Source organism: Cydia splendana, chromosome 10, assembly GCF_910591565.1.
Source record: "Cydia splendana chromosome 10, ilCydSple1.2, whole genome shotgun sequence".
Lineage (NCBI taxonomy): Eukaryota > Metazoa > Arthropoda > Insecta > Lepidoptera > Tortricidae > Cydia > Cydia splendana.
In genome coordinates, this window is record NC_085969.1 from 5514942 (window position 1) to 5529571 (window position 14630).

Here is a 14630-nt window from a genome sequence, read left to right on the forward strand (position 1 = left end):
TACTTAACACTAAAAATCATGATCTCATGTCCAATAAATAGTAAGTAATCTGCTTAAGTTATTTGCTTAAGTAGAAAGTAATCTGCTTAAGTTATTTTTACCTTTCATCCAACAAGTTTATCAGCAGTTACTGAGTATTAATTTTCAAATCAATATGAAAATTAATATTAGATTTCCTGTAATTTCCCCAGCCAAGTAAATAATTAAAAAAGCAAATGTCGAATTAAGCTTGACGTTGACAGTGGCAGTTGACGTTAGTATTTTGCGGTCCAAATCGTGTTTGAATAACTAAAGGCGTGTCCAAACGAGAACAATTTTTCCCCAATCTGATTAAATTGTCCGATCAAATCAGGTGGTGCGGACGCAAACACCAATTTGGCCACTTTCACCAATTTTAAATTTATGGTGATATTTGAGCGCTCTCAATTAAAAAAATGCCCCCAAACGCAAATCGTCACAAATTGGTATTCTTGCGTCCACACCCCATTTTATCGGTCATAACATAATCGGCGATTGAATTCGGTGAGCTAAATTGGCGTTTGCGCCCGAACGGCCTAATTTGATCGGACAATTTAATCAGATTGGCGAAAAATTCAAACAGTCCAATCCCTACTATTCAATATACTCTATGGTCCAATCGCCAGAAAGTCTTACTTAAACTCTGGCAAACCCAATTTGTCAGTAGAAAAGGGCGTGAAATAAAAAAATGAGGGCCTACGCGCAATTTTTTTTTATTTTTCCGCCTATTCTACTGACAAAGCTAGCTTGCCAGAGTGTAATATCGTTTTGGGATTCCATTAACTTACCAACCACTTGGTTAAGAATACTTTCGCACAGCGAAATAAAGTGGAAAATGGCGGCAAATTTAAAAAATGTAGGCGTGACGAGTCGACTACCCATAGAAATTTTAATTTCGCGCCTTTTTCTATTGACATGTTGGATGTGTTTCAGTATAAGGTAGATTCTGACAAACCAATTTATTAGTAGAAAAAGCGCACCTTTCCAAATTATAATGGGAGATCGAACCTTAGCGATTTTTTAAATTGCATTGCCGTCTTTTTCCACTGACAAATTGGTTTATTAGATTAGACTTCACTAATAGTATAAAAAAAACTGAATGCACATCTTCTTTCTTTAAAAAAATCTTCGTCTTGTCTAAAATTGGATGTATAAGATTGTAATGTAGTTAAGTGTAGGTACATACAGGAGCTACTAACCTGCAGATATATATCTGCAGAGTACTAAGCAGAACATTGAAACTTTATATTTTCGATGTTGGCGACAGGCCCTTCGAGCATGTATTCTATAAAAAGCTAAAAAATCTCAAAGTACTCACCCTTAAAATTTTTCAAAAGCATTATCCTATTGACCCGGCCGTAATATGATACCTTTACGTTTTATCGGTCGTTTCTAATTTGAAGGTTTTATGTAGCCATCCTGGAGTTTCCTAACTACCTGTGAACAATTAAAGGTACCTAGGTAAATTATTTTTATAAAATCTTAAATGCTCTTTTTATCAATTTTATGGAGGTAAACGATCAAAAGAATCTACGAGTTAGACCTCATAGGCTCATATCATATAGCTGGGATTTAAATAATCGTTCCCGCACACTAAGTACCAGTGCTCGTTAATTTTCCAGCAATTTTGGTGCAGCATTGTTGGTTAAAAGCATCTGTATGCCCTACTCTAGGTGGAATAGATAATTAGGATTAATAACAGTAATATTAACCTTAACCAATACTCTCCCTAGAAAAATATTGAAGAAAATCCTTTATTTTTACTATGCTGCACCAAAATTGCTGGAAAATTAACGATCACTGCTAACTACCTACGCACGCCTAGGGACTTTATATTTTAGCTCAGATCAACTTTTTGAATACTAATTAGAGGTGTTCCGGAAGCTAGCGAAGTTTAGAATCGTTTGTTGTCCTCACCTGACACAGCCAGGCTACCTAAGTTATGTAAAAAGATTTAAAAACGTTTCTATGTGAAAACCGAAGCTTGTTGAAAACTCTAAGTAGTTATTAAATGCTTGCACAAAAATTTACTTCATGCTGATTCAGTTTAACCTATTTGACTTGGTTATATTTGGTTATATTATAGTTCATAAACACAAATATGTCAAACCTCACAATTTTTGTTGCCTAACTACCGAATTTGAGAACTTGAATTTACATACTTCTAAATTTTTGAACTACCGACCCAATCCAAACCCTCGTTAAGTAGGTATTCGTTAAACTGTAATTTTAAGTAGGTATGCTCGTGTAGTGTGTAATATGTATAATAAATAAATAATGTAGCCTATATACGTTCCACTACTAGGCAAGGCCTCCTCTCAAGCATGAGAAGGTTTGGGCTATAGTCCCCACGCTGGCCCAGTGCGGGTTGGGGACTTCACAATCTTCATATACACGTTTGAATTTCTTCGCGGATGTATGCAGGTTTCCTCGCGATATTTTCCTTCACCGAAAAGCTAGTGGTAAATATCAAAATTCCGTACATAAGTTTCGAAAAACTCATTCGTACTAGTCAGAATTTGAACCCGCGACCTCCGGATTTAAAATCGGACGTCAGATCCACTCGGCCACCATCGGTTTTTTGTGTAATATGATGTAAAAGAAAATCAAAATGTAAATTACATTTCCAATTTACATTTGTGTGTTCTGAAGGACCATGATATGATGTTAGATCCCCAAAAACGACCTACAATAAATTCACGTTTTCTTATCGTCTTGTCCGATCCGACAAGGCCACAGAAAGGGTTAGGGTGACGGATTTGCATCAAGATTTTTTTTTTACTTTTTTTTCTAGAGAGCATATGTAACTGTACGGTCTAATTATAAAATCCGGCTACTAAATATAGGTCGTATTATATTACACGTTATTAAATCCCCTTTTGTGTTTCCTCCTATGTTATATTTTATTCAAACCTTTGACTGATTATCTACTATCACCCTTTTCCACGAATTTTAAGCGTGTATCCTTCACTATACATTATCTCAGGGCCGTAGCCAGAGTCGCAATACCTATATCATCAAAGTTGATAGTATTTCTTAAGGTAGGGCAATGATGTTTTAAGGTAGGGCATTGCCCCATAATGCCCCCTTCCCCCCAGCTACGGAACTGCATTATCTTACAACATAATGCATCTAATCTTACAATATCTTATAACATTGTCTAGCACACGTAGGTAAGTAAAAGAGTTGTCGATATCTTCAGTCTATTAATTAAATTGCAGGGTCGTACAAACTGAACGTTACTTCAACGTATAATTTATGTTGTTACCATTAACGTATATATCTGTCGGCGGCCGATCGTAAGATCAGGCAGATCGTAATGTTCCTGTGTAATGTTTTGACGATAGTCACATTAACTCAATAGATAGGTAGGATAGGTTCGTTAGGTTGCTTCAGATGCCCGAAGGGCAAACTGCCCACAAATAGGAGCCCCGCGTAGCGGGGCTCCGTCGACTCAGGGAAGGAGTCAAAGATTTTCACGTTTCACGATATGCCTAGGAATTTCACGATATGCCTGATCTTACGATCGGCCGCCGACATATCTATGGACTGGCCTTACGGGCACTAAAAATGGTACTAGTTTAGCGGTGTGACTCACGAATTCCAGCCAATCGTGCAGTCTAACGCACTTAGTTGCGACCAATAGCGCGCGTGATGCGAACTCATCAACCAATCGCGCGCGTGATGCGAACTCATCAACCAATTGCGTTGTACCGGTGTCACACCGCTGTACTGGCTCCTGTCATGCCTCATTATTCTTGCCCGTAAGGCCAGTCCCCAGATATCTATGTCAATGTTTGTTACCTATAATATTATGATCCAGTCTGTACTTGAATCGTCTTTTTGGACCGAATAAATCATCTCGACCTCGATATTCTCGTGAAGGGCGAAAACTACGACTTTTCTTATTTATCAAGCAATTGAAGAAGATTTATTGGATACTCTCTGGGTTTACATGGCTAATCTAAGTTGTGCTTTATAATCAAACTCGAAATGGACGGTTTTCGCATCCTGCTAATTTCCTGCATTATATTTATATAGTTCCAGGTTGCTATAAGTCATCGTAGATTATACTTATTAAAGCAGTGAAGTTAAAAAACTACACATCTTATTATTAAAAAGTGTAATTAAAAGAATCAAAGAGCTAAACTAGCCTGCATCCAGCTGAAAAAAATAAAAAAAGTAAAAACACGAAAAACGTAGAGATCTATAATCACTTGAATTACCTAATTGTTGTTTGTAGGTACATATGTATATACAATTTAGAAACCTTCATATCCTGCATTACTTATTTTTGTTTTATGAGCCGCAGCACTTGAATAAATCCTACAATTTTTGGCGGACATTCCCAGGACACTGCAGGCTTCGAAACCTTGACCTAAACCATTTCCAAATTGTTACCAAGCATTTGTCTTCAGGACTAGTATGTTTGTGACCTGGACCTCAGTTACTTTTGTACGCAATGGGAGATCACGGTTATTCTGGTTTTCTGCAGGCAATGGGAATATACTCCATTCTCTGCAGTGCCATAGACTAAAGGATAAATCAAGCGTTGTTTTTAACGCCTCAATGCGGTGGTGTGAATTTTGTAGCGTGAATTCGGGCAATGGGATTTCAAGGTTGTTCGTTTGCATTTTATAAATATGTATGTACAAGTTTTTACAGCGAATTAGTAAGTTTTTTTTTGTTTGTTGTTATGTATAACTCTCCAGATATTTATCGAAAGGTTTCATGAAAGCTACCCTTTCTTTACACAAAGGAATCACTTAAATAAATGACGAATTAAAGCTAAAATCTAATGGCTTCCTAGCCTAGTCGGGATAGACTCTGCCTAAGAAGCTGAAAGTGAAAATATATTCGGCCACTTCGGCCGTCACTGTCTATTTGATGCTGAAAGCTTAGGTACGGTACCTTACGGTAAAAATAACATTACCTATTATAGTTCAGGTGAACTGTAATAATGTAGGTGTAGAGTAAGGTTACTCTACATAGATATATACTGGTAGAGAATGCCTCATAGCATTAAGTTCGCGTTTTGTACATGATGTTCTCTTTTGTGCAATAAATTTAAAAAATAAATAATCAGGAAATGAAAAAAAAAAGAATTATTCAGAACAGAATATTGAATTAGTTTAAGTATACATATTATGTTTAGTCAGCAATTTATTTATTTGATACGTTTAGAGAACAATTTTATTCTTACGTGATAGAGATGTAAAATCCTATATTTAGGTAATTACTTTGCAGCTGATGGAGACAAATAGGTACAACATAAATAACATAATCTTACGTAAATAAGTTATTGACAGGACCTAACGCTGTCAAACCCTAAAAGCAACTCAATATCCTCAAATCCCTCACAAAAATCGTCTAAATATGCCCATGTAAAACGATACGTTAAGTGCTAGTACTTAGCGCTTACTGCTTAGTAACAACCGTTGGACCAAAGCCAAAACAAAGAACTTTTAGCCTACGAAAGTGAAAACGATCGATAAGCCCAGCTGATTCTAACACTGCTTAAAAAAAACTAAACCCACTTATGACAAAAGGCGATCACGCACGACAAAAAATGGCAGATTTAAATTTGGAATACAACCGTTAGATACACGATGAAAGTTTTTTGTTTTAGTTAGGTAACTATACTTAATGTCTAGTTGATGACAATGATGACTCAATAGATATTTTGTTTGTTGTCATTGTAATAATTAATGACGAAACATTCAGGTTATACACGCCCTTAAAATTGAAATGAAAATGGAGGAACATGAAATCTAGAAATAGAATGTGGTATGGAATAAAATTGATCATAAAATTCTCCGCTCACCTTAGTATTTATGTAAATGCACAAGAATATAGCACATGTATTGTAGTTAAGCTGATTTTAGTGTACGTATAATAGGGTTGCCAAGTACACGGTAAAAATATACCCATACAAATTCTTATAATTTCTTACTATTTGAATGAATTTTAGTCACGTTTTAGTAATAAGTATAGATATGCATTTATTGTTTATATAAACAATAACTCATTATTATCAATATGAATACTTTCCTTAATTCTGAAATGTTCACATAAGGGTAAAATTTCAATTGCATAAAGTATTCATGTTGACTTTTAAAATAGAAAACCCCCGTGAGACAAGACATCTTGCATTAAGTAATTATAGTAATTAAGACTCAGAATGTTTAGAAAACCATGTCGAGCGGTATTTGACCTTAATTAAGACAGTGAACTGTTTATTTAAAAATATTGTAATATTCATAGTGCTTCGTAATTCTATTGTAGAAACTGATGTGACCTGATACGACAACGTAAGCTGTAACAAATAGTCAAATATTTTTTTACTCTACACCAGATATTACTGAGACTAGTGCATGCCAAACAATAAATCGTCGGGTGACAAGCAAAAGTCACTAAATTGAAATTATCGGACAATAAACCGTGTTACAAGTGTAATAAAGTGCATTGTTACTTTAATTTTTTGATAATACTTAGTGAGTTTTGCTTGTCACCCGACGAAATATGTATTCATAGACGTTGACAGTGCTGACACTGGCAGTGTGCATTTTTGTACGCATTCATACGCAGCTATAAAGGGCCCTTAAAACCCCAGAAACTCCCGCAACCCCTCGCCCCTAGCAACACCGGCAACTAATCGCTTGCGGCATCCCCTCGCCCAGCACGCATGCGCGTACCGCAAGCGCGCGCACCCCACTGTCACCCGGCCAGTGTGCCGGCGCCCCGACCCACGACCGCACGGCATTCCCCGGGGCTCCGGCGTTTAGCATCGAAAGGTAACCTTTTGTTCTATTATAACCCTCATATTCCATTTTCACCCTAGTTTAAGACGCGGTTGATTCCATTTTTGATTAGAATTCATGCCAGTTTTGACCAGAGATATCAAGTTGAAACTTTTGTTTCGTAGCGTAGCAAACATGCAGTCGTTATAAGTTCGCAGCTTGGGAATTGGCATGTGAAGGTATTCTTTGATATATTTTATAACGTTCATATTCCATGATCACTTGTCCGTAATGTTACCTTAGTTTAAGACGCGTTTGATTCCATTTTTGATTGGAACATCTGTTAGTTTTGCACCGGCGGCGTAAGGTTTGTCGGGTTTGGACTTACAATTAGTTTCGTAGCAAACCGATGTGTATTCGTCATTGCTTACGATTTCTATATAAAAAGGTACCTAATCTTTGTTCTATTCTAACGGTTACTATTCAGGATTACTCTAGTCTGCATTGATGATCTTAACTTAAGACGCATTTGAACTTAGCACTAGAAAATATGTCAGTTTTGCACCGGTACGGTGCTGCCTAGTAAAATTTTCGTTGTTTCGTGGTCTATACGGTCGTTATAAGCAGATTTTTGCGAATTGGCATCGGAAACTAGTCTGTGCTCTTTTGTAACCTACATATTCCACTATTGAGGCGTTTAATTCTATGTTTTAGACGAAAATATGCAAAATTTTCCCGGAATCGGTATGCGCGGCTATCGAGTTAAATTTTGGTTGTCTAATAGCGCAACTATAAGCTGAAATCTTTCCAATCAACATTAACAGGTAATTTTAGTTCTATTTTAACCCTCATCTACCATAAATATCAGAAACTACGATGTGCATAATTTAATTTGTGACTACAAAATATGTGTCGCGTTTTGCACCTCGTACAGTACACGGCTTAATTGATCGTATTTAATTGTTAAGTAGGTAGGTATGTAGCGTACACGTTTGCTGTCATATACGTTGATTAACTTGCGAACCAGCGTCTAAAAGTAATCTTTATTCATTATACACATGAGAAATATCATTACTGGTGTAGCCAGTTCCCCATATATTAGCGTTATCTTTTAATCTGACAGAAAAAGGCAGTTTCGTAGCACCGGAGTAACAGTGGTTGTTTCGTAGCAAGCGCCTATCGGCTGGGCAGCCAATTCTGCCGGCTAGAATCGTTTGTTTGATTGTCACTTCTTTTGGTAGCTTTTTACTGAATTTGGATGACTCACAAATGTTATTTATAAATGTTCTAACTTCCTTTCTTCCTTTATAGGGTAACGGTTTTAACCGTAGTATGTATGTGTTGTAGTGCCAAGTTTGTCTGGCACTTTTATTCTATCTCCTTTCAAAATTTTCAAGCTTTCATATTGTATATTAGATATAATTGTAATGCGGGGTTTTAGATGTATTTTGTAGTTAAATCTGTAGATTTATTAGACTTTTACAAATTGGGTCCTGTTTTGGTCACATTTTGACATTACCAGCAACGCCTCACTCGTACTTGACCTAAAGCGTGTATTTTTGATACGACTGCATGGTTTACGGTTAGTTAGTGTAGACCCTAATGAATCAACTTACATTAGCTTATCAAACGACTTTTATTTTCCCTTTGAAAATAATTCACCACTTCGACGTCGTCATTTGTTTTTATTCAAAACGGCGTACTTACTGTCGCGACGTCATTAACCGTCACAAGTAATGACTGATGGTAATACTCAATGTAATTATTGCCGCTCGGAAAATTTTCAAAAATCAACTCCTTACGCTCTTTAGGTTAAGGCAAAAAAAATCTCGAAAACTCGTTTCATAGCAGTAAAACCTCCATCTCGTTTCATTTTGCGGTTGTAAATGTTCAAGTAGGATTATCTATATGTATAGGTTTATAGGAAAATGTGTTGACATTTGATCTCAGATAAGTTTTTTGAGTGCTTTAGTTCAGCGGTCGGCAACAAGCGGCCCGCGGGCCGCATGCGGCCCGCGATCCTCTCGCTTGCGGCCCGCGAGCCTTCCTGGCTATTTTGTATGTAATATTGACAAAAGACAATGTCTGCTAAAGTCACAAATATTACCAAAGTGCGGCCCGCGTCAACTTCGTTAACTACTATGTGGCCCTTGGCTGCTAAAAGGTTGCCGACCGCTGCTTTAGTTCATACCTATTAGTCTTTACTTTAGCCAAAAAGGACCCGAGTAATACCGGGTGTGGCCTGTAACACGGGCAAATAATTAAAACATAGATTGTACTCCTCAAACGGTGACACTTTTGTTTTGTTCAAGAACTTTTAAAAATTATGAAATATTTAGACTCCCTATTTTTCATACAAAATAAATATTATCTTCAATGGACGCCATCGACACGCCATATCATTGTGATTGACGTTGCTTGTCACGCCTTAAAGATGACAAAATTCGCAATACATTGCGTCTTAGAATAAACTTTAAAGTGTATTAAAAATCAAACCACAAGTTGTTTTTAAAAGTCGCTGAACAGATGTTGGTCACTATGAGGAGTACAGCCTACAGTTTAATTTTTTGCTCATATTACAGGCCACACCCGGTATACGAGATATCTGCCTCTGTTGTTTAACTTATATTAAAGCCGCATAAACATTATGAGACAAGAAAGTTTCATAACGTCTTAACACATTCAATACCACTAAGTGCTACGGGTTACGCTCGTAGCGCGTAGCCACGGTTTCGTCGTATGTAGCGCGTAGTCGCTACGAACAGTGTACCCGACAGTCGGGTTCTTGGTGTTGAATGTGTTAAGAGACCGCAAACGCGCACAACTCACGTACCTATTAGCAGTTATCTAACAGCTATAACTCTAAAGCTCGTCTGCCCTTGAAGCGGGAGTAAGGCGGGAGTCGTTCCGAAACCACAATCCAACTAGGGTAGGTTTCCAGGGATCTGTCTGAAGTGTTATGCGTAATAGTAATGATGCGTACTAAAAATAGTCGGTTTCTTAACAATAACGTACTTAGATGTCAATAAAGCTTTTTTCTGGAATTTACCTTAACCACAACTACCTCTTAAGGCCCCAGTACACAATGGGCCATCGCCGGCCACTCCAAGGGACGAATTTATGCGTTAGAGAGAGCAAGTGATATTGCTATCTCATTCTACCGCATGACTGCGTCCCTTGGAGTGGCCGGCGATGGCCCATTGTGTACTGGGGCCTTTAGGTATAACTCAAATTCTAACATCACGGCAGCCCTCAGAGCGTTCTGAAACCGTTTTAAACTAGGGTAGTGTTTGAGAGGTCAACAAAGATTTTATTTTTAGACTAAACGTGTTTAAGCACATCCCAGTTTCTAAATAAAATCAATAATACTAACAGAAAATGCATGCATGTACATGTAATAGTACTAACAGACATGTCTACGTCTGCCCTTGGAGCGTTCGAAAACTGCAATAAAAGTAGGGTCTGCTATAAAGGTTACCGGGATTTCTTTTATAGCTTAAACTTGGTGACACAGATGTTACATGTGTAGTAAGTTTTTGTTCAGAAATCATGTTATACGTATTTTTTGTCTTGATACACAAAAACGTAATAAAACTAGGGTAGGGTTTGCTCACTTATTAGACGTAGAGCTTTAGCCTTTAAAATATCTTCCAGAAAAATATATTCTTATTTTCGCTAAAGTTCTAAAGACCGTGTATTTCCTTCTGAAAGCGCAAAATTCATAATTCCCCTGACGTAAACAGAGCCCTTACCAAACTAAAATAAACTAACTGACTTTATACGACTCATAAAACAGGGATTTCAATGGTTTACATTATAGGAAAACAATAAAATCCATAAAAAAAAAATGATCTTTAAGATACGTCAATAAATAGAGCTAGAAACGATACATATGGATTAGATATGTCAGTCAAATGTGACGTTTCTTCAAACCAAAAAGTCACTTTTGATACTGACAAATCTAATCCATATCGTTTCTAGATCTAAAAATTGACGTATTTTAAAGTTCGAATCGGGCAGTCATGCTAGCCGGTACCCTAGTAAATGGTGGAAAGATATGACAGGACTGAAAATTCAGCTTCAGTAATAGCCCTGAATTCTTGTCTTCGACTCCTGATTGATTGTCTTCACAGGGAATTGAATACAAACGACGGATTTGTGTTTTTAATAAGGTCCACAAACTATGGGCTCATTCTTTAGTATCCAATATTGAAAAAAAAATTCTTTAATTCGCTTAAAGTGAAATAGCTATAAAACTACCATAGGTTATTAGAAGGCCAATGCCGGTCGGTCGGAGATCGTTGACACAACTGTCTCTGTAATCGGTTGAATGAATAAATCTTTTTTCTGTAATCGGTTGAACTTTTTTTAAATTTAGACGTACTTTAATTGACACCCGGAACTTTATTTGATAGTAGTCTGACATCATACAGAAGAGCCCTAGCCAATTATTTATTTTTACGACCCATAGGGCAAACCGTAAAATTACTTTTAATTCGCGTACCTAACCTATAGGAAACAAGGGATCTGAACCCCCTGTTTTTTTATTAAGTTCAACGTCGTAAACTTTTAAATAGACGGGTTATGTAAGCAATTAAATACCAAATTGTCTAGGTACTTCTTTGTAAAATGGCACAGAAGAAGAAGAGCACTCTTGACGCAAATTATTCATCATAATGAAATAAATTATTATAATATTTTAAAAATACGTCTAAGTCTAAATAGTCTCTCAATTTAAAATATCGTTTTCATTTGAATATAATAAACTTGACTAAAAGGTATCTAGGTTATATTAATTAGGTAGCTTTGATCCCTATATACCGCAAGGAAAGTTAATATTCTATTACATATTATTCTATAACGACACAGTAATACGTAAAAACAATCCTATTATTTTACATTTAAAAAATTACATAAATATCCAAATTCCCTTTTGGAGATGTCAAAACTAGCCGTAACATTTTTTTTTCTATTATGGTCAAACAAATAATCATACACAATGCGCAAATATATATGCAGCATCGTTCTTCTGTCATTCACAAATCATGAACACCTATATATATAGCTTTACCGTAGCTTTACCTCTTGTTCCGAACCAACTATATGAAACTAGGAGGTCAATTTATCCTGGTTTTACTAAAGCAAACGATTTAGAATAACAGCCCTTAAATGCAAGGCCGTCTCAACTAAGGGACGAAACGCCTGACAAATCTTTTGTCTATGGCTATTCAAACAACTACTCAGTGGATTACCGTTAAAGAAAAATGGGTTTACGTCACAATGGAGTGTCAAGGGAGACGAACTCCCCTTGTAGATTAAAAAAAATGGTTCCTGTGGATAAAGATAGCATAAGCTACTTAGTACTAACTTGGCTATCTTTTGCCGACGAAGAATTAAAAAAATAAGATTACATTATTTACAAAAGAAATGTGTTGACACCCAATAATAGTGTATTATGATGTACATATTCAGAATATTATAATCCGGCGTTCCGGGTCGGCGGGTAAAGCCGGGTCACCGGAGTCGCTAATTGCCGGATTTCTGGGTGTGCCGGATTGGCGAGCGCCGGAATACCGAGCGAGCGCCTGCTGTAGCTACCTTCTATTTAATATATACAAATATTTTAAAAACATAGGAAACAAGCCACAGACAATGAGTAGCAAAAACGATGGCTTTAACCTATTTACAATCCTTTTCAATAAATCTACCAAATTGCTAGCAGTGGGCCTATGACGGTCACGCTTTCATCATCTGTCACTATGGCCATCCTAATATACATATACGGTAACTATAATATTATGTGAGATTGACGCATGACACCATATGATGTCAATGATGTCATATCTCAGAAATTATAAATTTTCATCAAGATTTTTTTGAATCTGTAATCAGTAATCACGTTGCACACATCTTGTAGAATGTCATGAATGTAATGATATAATGCACAGAATCATATAGAATAAAGATTTTTTTTAATTATATTATGTCAATGATTAGAATCTATAAATCGATAAAGAAACAAGATTTTCCTCGCTCCGCCGCGGTAATCACATTTTATTAACAATTTTCATGCCAATTTCTTAGAAACAAAACATATTAAAATACGCTTTTGTTTTTCATTTGGATATTCCTACGGTTGCTATCATCATGTTGCCAAAATCAGTCAATAAGTTCCCCAGCGAGGTTTTCTTGAGGGAACAGTACGGGTTTCTTCAAAGAATGAACAGGTTTTTAAAAAGTTGATATCGCGTATGTTACACTTCTGGGCCTGCAGGCGTATATAGGCTACGATAGCCGCTTATCGCAATTTTCCCCAGAAACCGTTGATAATAAATTTTAAGTATTTCAAAAATCTAATTGATCTTTGCCATACCCTACATCTAACCTAAAAATGTCCAGATATGAGACTACACAACGGTCGAGCTCATAATAGGAAAAATCTGGTAACACCCCTATGCATAGCAGCCCTATATTCTGAAAGTTGGCATTCTGAACAAACTCCTCACCTAATCTTATCGCTTAGTTTACTTTACTTTATGAAAATCCTTTCCTTATCTCGAATCGAACAACGACGAGATTTACACGTGTAATTCGCGAATAATCGCAAAAGCCTCTTAAGTGATTTAGAAAATAAAGCTAAAGCTGCGATTATTTTTCTTTACAAATTTTACTGGTTTTTATATTTACTTTTCTGTAACCGATTAAGAGCATATAAATCCTTAAGTAAGGTTTTGAATATTTGGTTTTAATTTTCACTTGCATTTTTCACCGAGTTTTCTTTTTCGATTGATTGTTGATTTGCGATATCAGTTATTATGTCTGTCTCTTACGAATTATCGGGACCATGGGGTCCCGGACATTTGGAAGGCGTGCGTGGGGCCGAAGCCAACACGTAGAGGCACCTTGTAATAAGACAATTTAGGTACTCTAAATGTAATGTGACACTAACCGACGATTATCCCTGACTATTATGGATTATCCTGATTAGGACTATTGTAAGAAAACCGGGCAAGTGCGAGTCGGACTCGCGCACGAAGGGTTCCGTACCATAATGCAAAAAACGGCAAAAAAAATCGGTCACCCATCCAAGTACTGGCCCCGCCCGACGTTGCTTAAATTCGGTCAAAAATCACGCTTGTTGTATGGGAGCCCCACTTAAATCTTTATTTTATTCTGTTTTTAGTATTTGTTGTTATAGCGGCAACAGAAATACATCATCTGTGAAAATTTCAACTGTCTAGCTATCACGGTTCGTGAGATACAGCCTGGTGACAGACGGACGGACGGACAGCGGAGTCTTAGTAATACGGTCCAGTTTTACCGTTTGGGTACGGAACCCTAAAAAAGGTACAAAAAGAAACCGGGCTATTGGGTTGAGTTGCTAGTGGATTAGTAACCGGGACTATGGAGGAATGGCATTATTATTATTCATAAAATAAGGCAATGTATATTTGCTATGATTGAGACCAAAATATAATTTCAAAGGTAGCTCAATTAGGATCCTAAAAACTTTTCAAACAAAACCCACGTAAAACCGCTCATTTTCGATCAAGCAGATTTTGCACGCCCACGCAATTCAGTTTCAACCAAATGAGGGCACGTGAAAACCGCGAAATCCACGATTTCAATCTCGTGATTGTAATGTGTAAAATGATACCTAACGCCAGGTAAGCTCATTCCAATCTGATGGGTATTATATGGACTTTACCGCAGTAACTTTGGTACCTAACTAATTAGTCTATGACGAATGACCGTTATTAGCTAAATAGGTACTTTGGTACTGTGTATTACTTATAGACCGCGGGCCAGGAGCAAATATCGGCGATCAACGCCTCCCGCTTGATACTTAGATGCTATCATGAATTAAAAAAA

General features: G+C 36.8%; 1 protein-coding gene across 1 annotated transcript in view; it reads left to right on the forward strand.

Moving 5' to 3' along the window:
* The first annotated feature begins 6715 nt into the window (after positions 1–6715).
* Positions 6716–14630, forward strand: part of LOC134794206 (uncharacterized) — a 72291-nt gene continuing 64376 nt past the window's right edge. Inside the window, exon 1 of the mRNA XM_063765952.1 lies at positions 6716–6812. The gene's annotated coding sequence lies outside the window, so the exon portion shown is untranslated. The remainder of the gene's footprint in view (positions 6813–14630) is intronic.